Below are 14,201 nucleotides of genomic sequence, written 5' to 3' on the forward strand. Positions count from 1 at the left end.
TATTATTTTGTTTAGAATATTTATCGCTACTGGATTCATCAGAATATATATTATATTAAATATTACTTTTATTAAAATCAACGACTATTTAAGTTTAAATTGCAACTTCTCTTATATATTCTATTTTTCTTATTATCTCAATTTCTCTATAGCTTTTTACAATTTTCTTCCGTGTAGTAAGTTTAGTCCTGGATACAATACACTTAAGGTAAACTATGTGCTCTAAAAAACTTGGAAAGGAGCTAAAGTTGCTTTTATTGGTTTGTGTCCCATCAAAATTATGTAGTAAAAATATAGGGAAGATTATAATGAAGAATAACTTAAAGTTATTAATGATAAAATATATCTGCAATTAATTTAAAAGTAATAGTTTTGATTACTTGATAAAAACACTGATTTATCTTTAACCATAAATGATTAAACTAAAAATTGGTATGGAATGGATATCGAGGACATAACCTTGTTCTCAATACTAAAACTTCGCCTATTTATCAAAAGATTATTTATTGTTTTATGCTATTTTTATTCCTCTGATAGTTGTTTAGTGAGACTAGATGGTTAAAAGTTACTATAAATATAAATTTTAATTCAGGATTTTATCGGTTGTCCATTACAAACTACGTCCGTTCAAAGGTGATCTGAGCCCCTAATTGGAAAGTGATAGTAGATTAAATCCAAAAATGTATTAATTATATAAATGAAAAAAGAAATGTCAGTTACATAAAATCAAAATTGGTCCCCCTCAGACAATATAAACAAACCAAATGCAATTACAGATATGGCAATGTCGGAAAATCCTATTGAGAATAAGAAAAGATTATGGTTGAGAAGCGGGCACTCTAAAAGTTACGATCAGCTAAAAAATGAAAGAAAATTCAGCTCAAAATGTATCTACAGCTTGTTAGGAAACAAATATTACTAAAAAATTGATATAAAGAAAAAATACAATCAAAAATGCTCGTAATATTAATTAGAAAATACAATATATATTGTAGCCGTTCTAAAGAACAATTATAAACTTAAAAGAATGGTGCATCTGGACTAATATTGCAGAACACGACACTGAAATAAGGCATTAGATAAAATACCGAATTTGAGTATATATAAACATAATTGTTTATTACACAAATATTTTAATAATAATAATAATAATAACAATAGTGAACTAATTGTTCGAAAAACCTTCATATGCTTAGGGGTATTTGTTTGAAAATGAAAGCTGGATGTACAGAATACGAAATTGTGGAAACATTATTTTGTAAGTAAAATTGGAGGAAAATAGAAAGAAAAACATTGTAACAACATAAAACTTATACTTTACTATTTCAAAGGTTATTCTGTGTTTTATGGGTTATAAATACTAAAATTTAAGGGCTATTTCTATATGCTTTGTCACTAAAGGTGGATACTTTACTATTTCAAAGGTTATTCTGTGTTTTATGGGTTATAAATACTAAAATTTAAGGGCTATTTCTATATGCTTTGTCACTAAAGGTGGGTTTTTACTACTTCAACATTAAAACATTAGAGCTTAACTGGTAAGTAGAGAAAAGTTTTTAACACTGTAATTTCTAACAAAAATGTTAATATTTGATTTCATCTACACTACTTAAGGATCAAATCCTTAATTATAATTAAAAATGCTACAAATATATTTTCACTATATACGTTAATAATAATAAGGCGCCACTTCAAACAAGTAAAGATCTTCCTTGCCCAAGTAGACAGCATAGACAGATATATTAGATTAATGTAATTGAAAAGAAACCATTCTGAATTTTATTAATTTGTTAGTATGAACAGATTGACTAAGTAAAGTTATGCTAAACCAGAACCAGAGAAGAAAGAGAGCATCATCAGTACCATTGCTAATAATATCGTTTATTATGATTTTTTTCTAATTTCACTTACTTATTTATGATTGTATTATATAAATATTGCGATTGTAATTAAAATTGCGTCAACAATATTGCACCCAAGTTTTTATCGGAAATACACGATTTAAGGTTTCGTGAGTCCAAATAGGAATCCTCACAAGGCTATGTGTTGGTGGGTCTCTGTGGTTGTGAAATTGTGTTTATTATGAACATTCTAACTCCTAAAAGATGTATTGAATAAAAATTACGGTATTATGACGTATATTATCATAACAACGATGCCAGGTTTAACGTTTTTAATATTGTTATGACAACCATGGAAATTCAATAACATAGTAATCCTGGTTGTTTGTACCTAATCAATGAATAGAAATATAATAAGGGAAATGTGATTTTTTTTGGATGTCATTTAATACTTTTTAATAACTATAGGATATTTTAATAACTATTACATCATGTTTAATACACTTTAAGAGTTATACGTAAATGAAGTTATCATTTCGGCATATTTGTTTTTCAGGGTTTTTTTTTTTATATAAAGAAAATTGAATCAGGAGGTTTAGGTAAGTTTTATAACCATTTTAACTGTTTTAAGCCAACAGCCAACAAAAAAAACATGTTTTTTTTTACTTTTGGCGAGCAGATAACCGCATAATGTGGCCATTCGTTTTAACAAAAAAAAAATAGCAAAAAAACGGTCGCCTCGTTCTAGATATAGGAAATATTCAATAATTAATTTAGCTTTTTTAAGGTTTAATTAATAAATTGCAATTGTATTAAATAATATTTTATTTCCAACGCTTCTAATATCATCTGTACATTGAAAATTAGATAATTGATAAAGGTTATTAGTTTAAAAAATATATATATATATAAACATTTACAGCCTTGTCTAGATACTAATTCTAAAATTGAATGGAAGTAAAAATAAACTAAAATAAAAAAGACAGAATAAAAGTAAAAGGTAGCTCTGTAAAATGTCTTTTAGAAATAAATATTTTTATACATACTTCCAACGCCAATTTATGTTCAAGTAAACAACTGCAAGAATGCCCTATATTTTATCATTTTTATTATGTTTGATAAATTCATAAAATATTTGTGGTGACTAATAAATGATTAACTACATGTAGGGTAATCAAATAGATGATAAAAATCCTAGCAAATTAGTTTTAATTAAATAATATCTGAATACATTGGCTTGCAAATGATAATATACTACTACGAAAATGATCAAAATCCATATTTTTAGCACTTAACTAATGATGTGAAATAAACACATAAATTCTCTATGCTTTTTCCTATTCCAACTAGACTGTATACTGAAAATAAATGGAAATGTGCATTAAGGAACTAAACTTTTTTTTTTTTATGTCAATCACTTGTTTTCATTTCACTCACACACAAAAAAAAAAAATGCCAAGGATCGTATATACATTACAGTTATATAGAGGAACAGTGTGGCTTAGGTTTGTAGCCAAATGTTTCGACAAAATTATGTATACTTCTTTTAAAACATAATTTCATAAAAATGAAAGGTGGCACATATGGGTTAAAATAATTCTAACAACATGAAAATACGGAATGATATCTCCTTAGTGAACTATGACGTCATTACTTTTATGACAACAATACACTTGTTCTACTTTCAGTTTTGAAATGGTATAAACTCAACCTCTGGAGGTTTATTGATTTACTATTCGAATTAATAATAACCCAAACCAAGGTCATAAGGAATTGTATTCATAGACGAATTTCCATAAATAGTGTTGTCTTGTTTAAGTGGTATCTACACTATCGGGATATTAATGCTAATTGAATTCATAAAGGATCATTAGCATGCATCAATCTGAAGACGTTATCACCGCAGGAGTTGATCCGACAGTTGGCGACAGTGGAACTCTATTGTTTCAAGATAATGATAAGACAACTTGAGACGCCTGGCCATCGACCCCTCGCAGTTACGACACTATATTCTTAACCGCCAGCCGATGACCTTCCTTCGATCCTCCAGAATCGTCTATAATCTTTGTCAACTGTTGCCTTAGTTCTGTACGTATGTCTGTACAAGTAGAATGCAATATAACAGAAACACTTCAGCATCAAAAAATTTTTTTTTCCTAAAATTTATATGTATATTTGATAATTTATTTATTATTCTAAAAGATTTTTAAGTAGAATCTATTTTAAAACCCGCCACTAGTAACCATGAAGCGCCAAGAGATCGCCGGATTAAAATTCAAATTTTTGAGATGGCTCATAATTTATTTTTTAATGCGTTGTACAAAGTTTCATAAAAAATATCACAATAAAATTATAAAATGTCTAACTTTTGGCTTCCGTTACTTTTATTCTTGATTTTACTGTTCCAGCCTTCTTTAAAAGCTTTGATGGCGGTCTCGGGACAAATTTCAAAGTTATCAGTTGTGCTTTGTTTATGCACGCCATTTTTTAAATTACAAAAAATTTAACATTAATTAACATCATGAATCCCTAATTTTATGTCCACAATATATTTATTATAAGCGGTCCAGAGACTGCCCAAACCCTCAGTGAAATTTGTAATAGCAATGCTGGAACAAATGTCTGTGCTTCTTAAACGTAATTAACTTATAACTATTATGTAGGAATATATAGTTATAACGGTGATTATATGTTTCTTTGTTAGGTTTCGTTATCAGGGAAAAATAAATAAGTACGTCATAATTAGGAAAACGGACATAATTAGTAAGAACGTCATAATTCATAAGAATATGACAAGAAAATGTCAATGGGCCAATTTCCAAAATTATTGCAGAGAACCAATGTGACCTCAAAGTGTATTTAAGTGTATTTTCATTGCTGAGTGGTCACAAAAACAATTGGGTTGAGTTTACCATAACATTAAGATCTTCCGTATAGAACCCTATGTAAGTTATTTTATTTTATTTTGATTATCTGATTCGTCTTATTTTATTATACATTTAATATAGATTTATATCTTTGTTTATACAAATCAAGATAGTATTATCTTTTATTAATATATTTTTTTATCATTATTATTTTAAATTTGATTTTTTTTTAATTCAGTAAGTATTATTGTTATCATATAGATTTTATTATTATTATTTTTTTAAATTTTCTTCTACTTCTGTATATATTGTATGAATGAGTATTTGAACACTAATACTTAATGCCCTTAAATTGCGGCATATTGTATTCATTATCTTTAATAAAATAGTTACTTTTAATTTTGCAGGTTTTTTCCCTAAATTGGGTTGCCTGGTTCAGAGCGTCCCTCCACTTCTCTCTATCCCGCCAATCCTCTCCCTAAAGCCCCCTACCACCCATGTACTTATCCACCCAGTTCTTTCAACGGGTTCGGGGTCTTTCTCTCCTCCGTCTTCCTGGTTGTTCCCATTGCAGAAGTCTCTTCAGCCACCTACGCTTTGGCATCCGCTGACAGTGCCCAAATCATTGCAGTCTGGTCCTTCCAATACTCTCTGGAACTCCTTCACCCCTAGCCTGTTTCTAATATCCTCCAGAAATCCATCTTGTAGTTTGGAGTAGAGTCCTGGCTTAAATGTTCGGGTTTCGTGAGGGCTCAACAATACTTCTAAAAATTCACCTTTTGTTGTCCGTTGAGATGACCGTATTCCAGAGGATTGGGTGCAACATTCTAGTCGAAGGTGGGACCAGCTCTCCTCCTAACCTCTGGTTCCTACTCACCGTTCTCATCTATTGTCGAACCCAGGTATTTGAAGGAGTCTACCTTCTTACATATACTTCATTAATCTGAAGGTCCGCGGCCTCTTACTGGCAGTTATTCAGTCTTATCAAAATTTATTTGTAGACTCCACAGGCTGTATTCTTTTGTCAGGGCCTTCAGGGCTTCTTTCAGACCATGTCTGCTATATGTGACCACTGCTTGGTCATCGGCAAAGGAGAGGAAGAACAGCATATGTCCGCTAATATCAATAGTCTAATTAATAAATGTTATGTTGGTTTCAATGTATTACGATTCTGTTGATTTTTTTAAAAGATGTATAACAACCTTAGAGAAAAGGAAAAGGAAAATGATAGTAATGAACCGTTAAGTATTTTCTTGTTCGTGACATTTATTAGATTCTCTATTAGTAATTTTTCGAATTTGAAACAAACCAGTTCCGATTTCACTGTTCGGTACTTTCGTATTATCTCATCGGCAATGTTAATGTCGTACGTGAGTTATAACCGTTCCAATTATTATTACTCCTTTAATTAGACCTTTAACCCCTAAACCTTCAAATTCCTCTCGTATCCAATCTTTACAATCCAAAATCCTCAATGCTCCTTATTTTGTTACTAATAAAACGATCCATAAAGACCTAAATGTTCCTTATGTAACCGATCTAGCCCGAACCCGATATTATTCCTTCCATAATAAACTCCCTAACCACCCAAACCCACTGGTTTCTAACCTTGCTTCCTCTTCCATTCCTGGAAATCCTCGGAGGGGCCTGAAAAGAAGATGGCTTCGTGACCTTATATTGTAAACTGTTTTTTTAGAGTTCTACTACTGGGTAGTTTCTCAACATCCTGTATCATATCATTATGTCATTATGATCAAATTTACTTGTTGTATTTTTTTTATACACTTGTAAATATCAATAAATAAATAAATAAAAAAAAATTTAATTAGATGTTGATTTTCTCAAAGGATAAAAAACGCTTAATGTTTTCAGTTAAGATCGTGGCCTATATTGGCAAAAACGTGAACTACTTTATGATGTTATGTTGTAATCTACAGGAATATTTGGTCAACCGAATAGATAAGATGTACTGCCGGTTCAATCCGTTCCAGTCTTGCAATAACCGTAGTCCTGACAGTGATTAGTAGCGAAGGTACCCACCCCTCTTTGGTCAAGGACTCACCCATTCCCTCCTCTCTTACCAATACCGCTCTGTAACGTGAATCCGAATCACTCTCACGCAGGCTAAGCACCGCTGATTGTTTAACACTCTACAGGCAACAAAATAAACTATTTTAAATCTGTTTTTTTTTTTTATTTTATTACTCATAAATATATCAATCAGACGCTTCGCATATTGTCGTCGCCAAAAATAAGTAAGGGATGTGTAAAAACGAATTTTTCAAATTCGTAGCGGCATTTTTCAAAATAAATCATCAATAGATAAAATATAAACCCAAAACTAGGGGCGGGAAGTAAAATTGTAAAATATATAAAAATATATATTATCAAAGAGGAAATAAGGAACTAGATGTAAAATATAAAGTTCTTCTCCTGAACAGTAGATAAAATCCTATTCATTACTTAAACGTTGTGATGACGACATACTGTTACAAATATATTCATAGGTATATTCATAGCTAAAAAATCGTGAGTAGCACAGCTTCATCACTTACATTATATTTTTCCCTTAATTTTTGTTTGGAAAACTCATGAAAAGATATTTAATTCTAGAGCGTGGGTAGAGATAATGACATACAATTTTAAAGTTTAAATCGATTAGTAGAGTCTGTGGAAATATCGATGTGTAGTGAGAAGAGAGGAATAAATATATATTAGTATAAGAGGAAGAATAAGTATTAGTATTATATATAATACTGACCACACTCTCAACTCTCAAGGCGCAGTGTTGTGTTTAGACCTAGTGAGCCTAAAAAAGTGAGCTCTTCCATGATCAGTCGAGCCTATTGAAACAGGCTGAGAAATTAATGTAGTAGCACTTTAATCGGGTATGTATCATATAATTAAAAACTTGGGGTAGGAGAATAAATAAATAGATAGATAGGTAGATTAATTTTAGTAATTTCAAAATGCATATCGGCATCACAAAAAATTATGAAAATGATTAAGATTAATAATATCAGTTGGGTTAGTAACTGCTGTACTACGAAATACCTATATTCCCATTCGAGCAGTGTTAAAGGCCCATCTATAACCTAGAATTATGCATTGAAAATTTACTCGAGCGAGCTTCCTCTGGTTCCGCAGGGGATATCCGGAAAGCTGTCCATGTAAAACAAACCCTCGACGAGAGGGGTAGAACACTAGAGTTCCGGGGTATAATTGCACTTGATACAAATCGATTTAAACGGAAGTTGTAACGGTTTGGTTGTTACTAAACCAAGCAGTTGGTAATTGATTACTTATCAGAATTATTCCAACTATGTTAAGCATATTTAAGTTACCTTGGTTATCTATAGTTCATTCTAGGAAATGTAAACAGCTAAGTTGAGTGAACGAAAGTGTTTATTATATTTATATTTCAAAAATATAAATCTGAAAAAATAGTTATTAGCGATTATCATTCCAATATTAACTTTTTGAAATCTGTAAAAATTATAAACATTTTAAAAAAATTATGTAGAAAAGAGTATTTAAATAATCATTGAAATTTAAACATCTATTTCTTCTATAACATCATTCTATCTCACTTGATTGAGCCACTTTATAACCTTTGCTTCGTTTACCTCCTAGAGAAAGCATAGCGATTTTTAAAAGCGAAATGTAAGGAATAATATCAAATTCGACAACACTCAATTGACTCCGGAGCTACCAGAAATCCATATTACGGTGGAAACCACAAAACAGAGGGGCAGGAACAGCGTCATCCACGAAGCACTCCACCTCTCCTCTGTCCTGGGTCCATTGGCAGACAGCACATCAAATTCTTTTATGGGCAAACCCACTCTTCCGGGAGCTGATAAAGTTGTGGGACAAAGTGCGCGGCAAGTTACAAGCTGAGAAACGAAAGAGAGTAGCATAGGAAAATATACGCGTTCGCGACACCATAGGAGCGGTAAAAATCGGAACTATAGTGCATCGTAAGCTAGGCTCTAATTGGGGTAAGGAGTTGCAACGTTACGAAGGGTCATTTAGGGTTGCAGTGATTCGGTAGCACAATGTTGTAACAATTGAAAGTGTCCAGAAGCTAAAGAAAAGGAGAACTGTTCACATTGAACATTTAAAGTGAGTGCCAGAACCATGAACTAGTACCTCTTTGTAAATAGAATACCGTTTTTATTTTGTAGTGTATAGTAGTATTATGTAAAAAAAAATGTTGTTATTCTTAGATATAAGTTAGTTTTAGGACCTGTGTGTTTATCTTATTTGTGGTCAATGTTATCTGTAGGTTTATTTTTTAAATCCTATGTAACTATAAATACGTTTTTTTGTAATTCTTATTATTATTATGTAAAGTTACTTATAGGGCCTCTTTTAAATTTATTATGTGTTAATTGAGTAAAGTGTACTTTAGTCTGATTAGGTGGTGTTTTATCAGCACTTTGTTTGTTCTTACATTTTATTTTTTTATAGTTTGCGAAGATCGTTCGTAAACTTGGGGGGGGCGAAGTTACAGGCTTTCAGCTGATACCTATCACCGATCAGCTATTCATATATAGGTGGACGGATCCCGTCAATAACATTGTTGATTGGGCTTTCAGAGCAAGTTGTTCTATCTACCTTTTCCCCTTTTTTAGAAGTATCTTCCCACAGTCACGTAACATATATATATTCTTTACATTAAAACTGCCGTTGGAAAATTATCTTAAAAAAAAAAAGAAAAGTTGGTTATACTTAACCTGTTATTTTCGGTAAACACTGGAACACCTATCCAGTAAATTTAAAACATTAGATTTATTTTTATTTTAGGGACTTCGTTATCATCGCTACCTGTATAAAGTATATGATTGAGGAGTTCAATACACGTGGTTACTGAAGTTTGTTATAGAATTGAAATTTTTGGCATTACCGGTTTTTCAAAGGTTGGTTTTATAAACTGTGAAATCTTAAGAAATTTGTTTTATTTACAAAAGAATGTTGATTTTGTATTATTGTAAGTATTTGCTGTTCAAAAGTAAAATATTATAATTAACAAAAATTTTAACATAGTAAAAGTATCTATTATTACCTATAAGGTAATTTCAATTTTACAACATATTGGCCAAACAGCGAGGCCGCACTAATTATAACTTAATTGTATATCAATAATTTTATATACAGAAATAAAATAAAAAATTAAAAAACTAACTAACTAAATATAACATAAAAAGTTAGTAACATCTGTACTATTATAATATTTGATTAGATTGTAGAAGTAAAAAGTAATTAAATATAAGGGTTTTAAACGAGGAAGGGTTGGTATGTGGCGTACGTTAGAGAGGAATTGAATAGAAAGGTATCTTTCAATTTTTGTCTTAATTTAATTTCTCATTATGGTTGTCATCCCTATCAATTTGTTCCAAGTAATTCTTCAATTAGAGGAGGATTAAACGGAAATCGGCCGCCTGAAGCTCCCAATAGCAAAGGGCCCCTAGATTTTAAAATGTCTTTACTTTAATATTTTTCAAATGGCTGAAAAGGTACAAAAATCCTTCTATAAAAGAATCAAAATCAAAATTTTTAATATAGGGTCTATATTAATTGTCTAAATGTTTATTCCTTCGGGGAGAGAAGGCTCCAAAATTGTTACAGTTTAAAACCCCCGCCTGCCTTTATCTAACCCCCCATTTACTTGTAAAAGCTTTAATTTTAATTATAATGTATACTGAAACACAATATATATTAAAAAGTTTTTGAAAACGTAAACCAAACATTTAAGAAACCAATTTTTTTTTTTTAATTATGAACTTTAATTTAACTAAACATGAGAAGGGGTTAAATAGAGAAAAAATAAAGTTTATTTGTCCATTCCCCTTCTGATTACATATCATACCTAAAAATTTAAAAGAAAAAAAGAGAAAAGTCAATTAAGTAGGAAGAAAGCTTCTCTCTATATAACTCCGGGAAGAGTGGGTGGGGTTGTAAAAGGGTCCAATGAAAAATCATTCATTAAGTGATCGGGGCTTAGAATGATTTATTTTAAAATCATAAACGGTAAGTTAATTAAAAAAAGGATTGTTTTTTAGTGAAAATCGTTCCATTATAATTGCTTCTGGAATTATAATATCATTAAATTGGAAAAATTCATTCAAATATTTAACTTAGTAAAAAGAAAAACTAGTCAAGTTACGTTATACGATTTATTTTGAAAACAATTCAAGCAACATGAGTCGGATAAGGAAAAAACGAAACTTCAATAAAAATTAGCTTATTGTATCACATGTTAAACAACAGCTAATATTGTATTGTTAGGAAAAACACTGATGCAAATAAAGTTGGTCTGTGATAGCGCGGATATGTATCATAAACTCAGAGTTATTATTAATTCTAATGTTTTATCATTTTTCTTATTTTAACCACGTATTGCAATTTTTGAAAATAAACTGTTTACATTGTGAAATATTAAAATTTGTCTCAATTAAGGATAATTTTCAATAATTTTGTGTACATGAAATATGAATTCATTTATACAACTCTCATTGAAAAGGTTAGTAAATTTAAATATGGTTAAAAAAACATAATTTTTTTTTTTTATACCCTCCTGTAATGATGTTAGTAAGTATTTGGTACGTACATATAGGAGGTATGCTATATGTATAGCTGGGTGTTAAGGATACCTTGGATTGCCTTTTGGCAGTATAAGGTTAGGTGAGGGGTCCAATGAAGGTTGTAACTTGGTTGGCTTACGCTAGTGGATTAAAAAATAAAGAAAAAATAATTGAAAGTTCTTTAAACCATTTCTACGTTAAAGAAAACATGAAGTGGAGGGGAGGGAAGGGAGGAAAAATCGCTTTCCAGAAGATCCCCCGCTTCTCTCTCAACCATATCAATGACATTGAAAGTCAGGAAACAATGATTGAGTGCACAATTGCCCGAAACGCAATTATTCCAATAAATGCAGTTTACATATTTATAAAATACCGTTTGGTTGATGTTTTTTTCACCTTTGAGGTAGATTCATAGATGAATGATGGATATGAAGATAATATAGAGTTTACACAAGGATTTGGTTTATAAGGTTCTAGTAAAATTTAACGAATTTGGAAGATATTGGTTCTGAACCAAATGATCTATAAAGATCAGCTTGCAGAATATTGTTCCATATACAAAATAACTGATCACTATTTACCGCCCCAAAGACTGAAAGGATTTAATGTCACAGTTCCAAATTTAGCTTTTAAGTCTAACATTTGGATTCGAAGTTAGTCTTTTTTTTTTTAAACAATGTTAAAACATTTTCGGATACACTAATTGTACTAACATCTTATTCGAACGCAAAAAATGGGAGTAAAACTATTTCTATTAAGCAAAATAGTTATCAAAGAAGAATTAATTAATTTGTTTCGCATTAAGAAAAACATCAGCAGTGAACTCAACTTTTCTGGAAGCAATGCCGGGTTTTAACGATCTATAGCAATCCTTCCAACGTTTTTTATACTGTTTTAATATAATTTTTATTTTCTGATTTACTTCACTCTCTGATTGCTGAATTCACTCATATTTATAAATAAAAGCTCAACATATCACCGCAAAATAAGTTTACAGCAAAATAAAGTAGTATAATTATTTACTATTTGAATACATAAAATAGTATAATTATTTACTATTTGAGTTTTTTTTTACCGCACCCGGACCATATTCCATTCATATATTCACACGGTCAATCTTCCAGTACCATCAAAATAAAGAACGATCGAAGTGACTATTCTATATTAACAAATAAACCCTACCTCAGAAATGATGTTGATATTTTGAATCATGATATTTTAGATCTCTAATACATTTAAAAAAAGTCAATTTTACGACAATTTTAAGACTGATAACATATATACAACGCTCGACCTACCGACGGTGACCGAGTTCATCACGAGGTGGCACATCAAATTTTTTTATAGCCTCCAGCACTGCACAAACCCTCTATTCAGGACACTATCACCGAAAGATAGCAGCATAGACCCTTTTTTTTTATCCCCCTCCCTTGCCATTTCTAGCATACGGGGTGCGGGAGCAGTGGGGTAGTGCGCTGGGGTTTGCGCATGCCACTGCTCCCATGGATCACCATTTTTTTTTATTCTGTTATTAATTATTCAATTATTACTTTTTTTTTATTGTGGTGTAGCCCAGCGCTAGTTTTAGCGCCTTACTGATGGAGCTACACCTTGTCCCCTGCATCCGTCTGGGTGCCTCCTGCAGTTACCATGCTGGTCCAGCCCTGCTGGTCTCAGTCTGGGTCAGCTTCCTCATCTTCTGGTGGCTGCCGATGTTGGGCGGTCAAGTCCTTCCCATCGTGAAATGAGTGGGGCCCACCACCTCCTTCCACATGTAAATGAACTCCTTGAAGAAGGGATATTTCTCTTCTTCTATCAAACAGAGAAAGTCCGACTCGGCGAGGGCGTAAATCCCGGTCTTTCTCGACAGCCTGGCTCGGTGTCCTGCCATGGCAGAGCAATCTAATAAGCAATTAAGTGTTCTGCTGTTTCAGGAACTCCGCACGTTGGGCACCGGGGGTCGATGTTATTTCCAAAGCTCTGCAGCTTTCCCCGAAACCCCCCGTGTCCTGTTAGGATCTGTGAGACCCAATAGTCTGGGAGGACCCATTTAGCCTTCAATATAGAAAACACGGTAGGGAAGAATTTTCTCAAAGTAGCGCCCTTCTGGCTTGCTACCTACCGTCCATTCCTTCTGTATTGAGTCCTCTCGTTTGGATATAAGTTTGGAGTCTCAGCGATCCTCTCTCGGAGCTCCTCCGGTAGCGCTTCTAGTCCCTGCCTCTTAACTTCATATTTAAGGACATCCTCCCTGAGGGTGAGGTCCAGGGGCATCGCTCCGGGCAGCACCTGCACCGCCTCATGTGACACCGTTCTGTATGTCCTCGTGACCCTCAGCAGAGCCAGTCTCTGTATTGTGGCCAGTCTTCTCTTCTGTGTCTGCGTGAGGTTTCGGCTCCACGCAGGGGATACGTACCTCGAAATTCCCAAGATCACACCTTTATATATGGTCATCGTTGCAGGGTATCTGAGGCCCCAAAATGCACCCTCTATCCTACTTAATCCATTGATTAATTAATTAAGTCCTTTAGATAGACCAGGTGAGAAGTGTTATCGAATCTTCTTCTTATCCTCACACCAAGATATGTCACCTCCTCACCCGGTCTTATCCTCTCTCCTTGGATATATCCAGGGTGATTCGAAGTTAGTCTGATATCTGAGAGAGATGTTTTACCTCCCTCTGAGACAGTTGACGAATATCGAATCCAAATATTAGATTTAAAAGCTAAATTTGTACTCGCTTCGGCGGTACATATACTAAAATTGGAACGATACAGAGAAGATTAGCATGGCCCCTGCGCAAGGATGACACGCAAAATCGTGAAGCGTTTCACATTTTTCAATCGACCTCGGTAATAATTTCGACTCGCCCTTTCCATGTTACATTTTCAGCTGTATACTGTCCT

At 32.5% G+C, this 14,201-nt stretch overlaps 1 protein-coding gene and 1 non-coding gene across 4 annotated transcripts in view; one reads left to right on the forward strand and one right to left on the reverse strand.

Moving 5' to 3' along the window:
- Positions 1-14,201, reverse strand: part of LOC106686122 (lutropin-choriogonadotropic hormone receptor) — a 514,005-nt gene that overhangs the window by 241,368 nt on the left and 258,436 nt on the right. The gene's annotated exons all lie outside the window — the stretch shown is intronic.
- Positions 14,029-14,135, forward strand: LOC112210275 (U6 spliceosomal RNA). Its single transcript, XR_002945069.1, has one exon. It is a non-coding gene; the product is annotated as a U6 spliceosomal RNA (small nuclear RNA).

Source organism: Halyomorpha halys, unplaced genomic scaffold (genome assembly GCF_000696795.3).
Source record: "Halyomorpha halys isolate HHAL.00 unplaced genomic scaffold, Hhal_1.1 Scaffold780.1, whole genome shotgun sequence".
Lineage (NCBI taxonomy): Eukaryota > Metazoa > Arthropoda > Insecta > Hemiptera > Pentatomidae > Halyomorpha > Halyomorpha halys.